The sequence below is a fragment of the Bison bison genome, unplaced genomic scaffold (genome assembly GCF_000754665.1).
Source record: "Bison bison bison isolate TAMUID 2011002044 unplaced genomic scaffold, Bison_UMD1.0 scf7180017864345, whole genome shotgun sequence".
NCBI lineage: Eukaryota > Metazoa > Chordata > Mammalia > Artiodactyla > Bovidae > Bison > Bison bison.
In genome coordinates this window covers 2,743,431-2,748,402 of record NW_011494917.1, presented here as the reverse complement: position 1 = coordinate 2,748,402, position 4,972 = coordinate 2,743,431, and the positions used below count along the sequence as shown (strand labels likewise).

Sequence of the window (4,972 nt, the reverse complement as noted above, 5' to 3'; positions counted from 1 at the left end):
CATGGACTGTAGCCCTCCAGGCTCCTCTGTCCTCCACTATCTCCTGAAGTTTGCTCATATTCATGTCCATTGCATCAGTGATGTTACCTAACCATCCCATCCTCTGCTGCCTCATTCTACTTTTTGCCTTAAATCTTTCCAAGCCTCAGGGTCTTTTCCAGTGAGTTGGCTGTTTGCATCAGGTGGCTGAATGATGGGAGCTTCAGCTTCAGCTTTAGCATCAGTCCTTCCAATGAATATTCAGGGTTGATTTCCTTTAGGATTGACTGGTTTGATTTCCTTGCAGTCCAGGGAATTCTCGAGTTTTCTCCAGCACCACAAATCGAAAGCATCAATTCTTCGACACTCAGCCTTCTTTACGGTCCAACTCTCACATCTGTACATGACAATCTGAGAACTGCCATTCAAGAGCAGGGCTTGGCAGGATTCACCGGCTTGTTAAATAAAGTTTTATTGAAACAAAGCCTGTCCATTCATGTATGTGTTACCTATGGCTGCTTCCAAGCTACAAATGTGTAGCTGAGTAGTCTCAAGGCTGTATGGCCCACAAAGACTGAAATATTTACTCTCTGGCCTCTGCCGAGAAAGTCTGCTGACCCCCCAGGGAGGAAGGCAGACCCACAGGTGGCAGATGGAAGCCTGAGGACTGGATGATTTTCAAAGAAAGGAGCTCACTGCTCCTGAAGAGCTTACTGCTATGTCTTCACAACTTGCAGCTGAAGCCTGATGATGAGTTGTGTACGATAAAGGAGATCACTCAAATGATATTTTGCCTCCAAAGCAAATGTGATCCAGAGTGGAGTAACTGCAGGCTGTTAGGATGTTCTCGTGTCTGGAAGGGATGAGAACTCTCTTCCAGCCCTGCGCAGCCCACATGTCTCTCTGTGTGCTTTCTTCCCCTCTGAAGCTGTGAGCACACTCTCTGTGCACGGCCTTCCCAGAAACAGTGTTTGATTTGTCATGATGCCCTGCGAGGCGAGAATCTGAAAAGAGCCAGAATCTGGAAAGAGCCCTTCACATTTCCACTGCAGATGGCTTCCCTCTTACAGAGCTTTTGAGGGTCAAGTCGTAAGCACTCTGTGCCCCTGTCTGTGTTGTTCTTAACGACAGAGATGCGCAGGACCTGGAGCAAAATAAGACACAGAGTCTTAGTCGCTGAGCTCTGCGGAGGGTCCCAGATGCTTCCAATGTCAGAGGAGGGAGGCGTTCTCATGCATCAAAGTTGATGCCGTGTTAGGTTTGGGAATATTGCCTCTGAGTCCCCATTTGATTTAATTAAACTAAGTCTGCTGGTGAATTGGTTCCCAAAGGCTAAATGAGTGGATGGGCAGCACTGAAATCATCTGGATATTGTTTTTAAAAATACCCCGTCCCCCCCGCCCCAAGCCCACCCCACAATAACTGTGATGCACAGCAAGTGAATGCTGACAAGCAGAATCTGGTGTTTATGTTTCAATGGATTCAGGGGGTGCCAGTTCTTTCTCTGTAGGATCTGTACCCTAAATCCCCAAAGAAGCTGCTTAATGTGCTCCTCGAGGTACTGCTTGGGGGTGACCGAGATGAGAGGTCAGGTTCTCATCAGGATTCAGGATTCTGACTTTCTCACCTCACAAGCCCTGCTTCTCTATTTCCCATGAAGGGCTTGATTTTCTCCTGAGCAGTGTTTTTTACAGTAGGTTGCAATCTACTCGTGGTTTATAAAGTCCTTTAAAGAGGGTGCAACCAGCTTCTTAAAAAAAAGGACTAGAAAAAAACCAGAGTGCATCACATGTGTTAAGGATAAGTGTTGTTCCATGATTGCTTTAGTAGGTGTGCTGTATATCCAGTTGCCATGTGTTTCTTTTTTCTGCTCTTTTACTTATTTTGGCTGCACTGGATCTTCACTGCAGTAAGCAGGCTTTCTCTAGTTTTGATATGAGGGCTTCTCTTGCTGCAGGAGCATGGATTCTAGAATGCGAGGGCTCAGTAGTTGTTTTGTGGGCTTAGTTGCCCCGTGGCACGTGGGATCTTAGTTCCCAAACCTTGGATCGAACCTGCATCTTCTACATTGGAAGCTGGTGGATTCTTAATCACTGGGCCACCAGGGAGGTCCCTACCATGGGTCATGCAAAAAATGTTTGTAAATCTCCCTTGTACAGCCATGACCCTAACTTAGGGCAGCTCTGGTCTCCACGAGTAGAGGGCTCATGGAAGAAGTCACCAGGGAGGGCAGACTGTCAAATACAAGAACTTCTGGGAGGTTACCTGGAAACTAACAGAAAGCCAATTTGTGGACGACTGCATAGCCCGGTGGAGATAACTCCACCACGGGAAGTTTTATGGATGGCAGACGACTCAGCCCACCACACCTGTCACCTGGCGACAGCTGGGTTTACGTGGAGCCCAGCCTGGCCAAATTTCAGTTTCCATTTCCTTGAAATGGGGATAATCACCCTATTGATTATTATTGTTGTGGAAAAGACCAAATGAGGATGGGAAAAGACTCTTTCCAGTAAAGGATAAACCTCAAAGCTCAGAACCAGCCATGGCTTTTCACAATGGTCTGATGGGTGTGCTTTTGTTGGCATAAAGGGGCGGGGGGGAGAGGAAGGCTCTTAGATCAAGTCTAGGCCCCGTGGGAGTCAGAGAGGGTGTAAACAGGAGCACAGACCAGGGAAACCTTACAACAAGGGGCCTGGCCTTCGGCCTGCTTCTTGGCAGGCAGCCATGGGGTCTGATCTCACACTGATCTTAGTCACCAAGAAGAGGGTGGCCAGACAGAGCCCAGATAATGAAGGGGCCAGCTAGCAGAGCGCCTACCGAGTGCAGCCCTCAAGTGGTGGAGAATGCCTTTTGCCAGCTCCGGAGGGGCTTAGGGTGGGGGTGGAGGTGGGCACAAGGAGGGTAGCCTGTCCCTGCGGCAGCTAAATTTCAGAACAGCCCTGACACCCTATCCTCAGTGGGAAACAAAGAGGAAGGAGGGGAACTCGGAGGATGGGAGAAAAGAAAGCTTTCAAGAACATCACTAAAAGTCTGGGGTGAAGGACTCCTGTGGACAAAAAGCCCCCACCCTCTATTCCGAAGGGCCACTTATAACAAAGCCCCTTAAGTGGTAACTAGAGGTCCTGGCTGTTTCCTTCATTTTTGTTTTTAAAACTCTCACACTTATTAGGGCTTTTCTGATGGCTCAGGTGGTAAAGAATCTGTCTGCAAAGTGGGAAACCCTGATTGATCCCTGGGTCAGGAAGATCCTCTGGAGAAGGGAATAGCTTAACCACTCCAGTATTCTTGCCTGGAGAATTCCATGAACAGAGGAGCCTAGTGGGCTATGGTCCATGGTGTTACAAAGAGTGACTAAGTGACTAACACACCCAATTATTAAGGGATGAAATAAATGACTAAGAAAGCAAAAATGGAATTAAAAAAAGAAACAGCAAAGGCCTGTTTAAGAGCCTCTTTTATCCTGCAGGTGATCTGGGCATCTGTGACCTCTTTAGGCAAAATTAGAAGTCCCAACCAGGGGGCAGGTGCAAAGATCCCCTCTGCAAATTATCAAATGTGTGGAAAACCCAAAGTCCTTAAGAACTGCCTAGGCCTTCCTTTCAGGTGTAGACCTTGAGGATGGGTAAATCTAGCCCTGGTTCCAGGGCCACAGATTCCCTGACTTTCCCCTGTTACATAATTAAGTCCCCCCACCCTACCCATCCCCCTGCGGAGCTATCTTGACACCTTTTCTCACTGAAAGCCGCACGGGACATAAGGTTGAACAAAGACATTTATTTGTAAAAGCAATTCCCAATGGAGCAGAGACTGTCTCCATAGAAAGTAAAGCAGTGATCATGGGGGGCCCACATGCAGACATTAGTGAAACCCAGGGCGAATCCAGACAGACAGCACTGCTGCAGACACCACAAAGCTCCCCATCCTGCCAACTGCAAAGCAAAATGTCCTTTCCGCTCAAGAACACGGATGTACCGAGATGTCCTGTGAGAAAGCAATTTGGTCTGACGTCCACGATGAAGTGATCAGGGAACAGCTGAGGGAGCCTTTGATTGTTTGTTTGTTTTTTCCTCTTCTGGGTGACTTGTCGGCTTCCCACAGATACCCGGCTAAGAGCTCAAGTGGTCCTCCACCCTCCAGCGGGCGGGGGCGGTGTCAAACCCCCAGGGCTGGCTCACATGCCCATTCTGATGCTCTGAATGATCTGGAAGATAGCTGGACGGGGAAAACAAAACAGTCGGCTCAGACACCCGACAGCACACAGCTGGAAACCCAACCCCACCGCCAGCCCCGCTTTGCTGACCCTGGGCCCTGGGCCTGTTAGCACACAGCTGATTAGAGATTTCCTAACAAGGAGTTAAGTTAACAAGAGGTCAGTGAACTTCTTTAAAAAGGCAGTCTTGCTCTGTCTGCTGATGGATGCCGCGGGGATTTATGGATAACTCCTGCTAATTCTACCGAGAGTGGAGGCCAGCAAGCCCTCAGATGCTGAGAGATTTGGCCCCCGTCCCCAGAAGGTTCTGATGCTGCTGGGGAGCGGGGAGCAGGGCTTGCGTGCGGGCGGGGCGCTCATTTAACAGGTCATCGACGCTGCCTCTTCCCAAGGGCTGTGACCTGGAAAAGAAGCTGCCCTTGAACAGGAAGGAAGGCCAGGTGCTGGGAGCAGGCGCGGGAGCTGGGCCCCCCGGCTGCTGATAACCTTTGATACAAGTGCATCTTCAGGCGGCCTGGAACTTTCTGAAATTCAACTTGAAATACACCAAGAGCCGCACTGATTTATTCAGGGCGCTGTCCTCACTAAGTGGAATGAACTCCTTCCTGATAAACTGAAGGGGTGGGTAGCCTGAATGTCCAACAAACAATTCCAGGGGCCCATCCCCTCCTTATCTGGGTTAGAGCGATTGGATAGTTCCCAGTCTGGTTTGGTCTAAAGGGTTTAAATGTGTCCCAGGAGAGGAAGGTCCACCTTCTTTTTCACATCTTTCCCAGATGT

General features: G+C 49.2%; 1 long non-coding RNA gene across 1 annotated transcript in view; it reads right to left on the bottom strand.

Moving 5' to 3' along the window:
• Positions 1 to 3,736: 3,736 nt before the first annotated feature.
• LOC104999133 overlaps positions 3,737 to 4,972 on the bottom strand; it is a 7,416-nt gene continuing 6,180 nt past the window's right edge. The window contains exon 2 of the long non-coding RNA XR_826550.1: positions 3,737 to 4,194. This is a non-coding gene — a long non-coding RNA (uncharacterized LOC104999133). The remainder of the gene's footprint in view (positions 4,195 to 4,972) is intronic.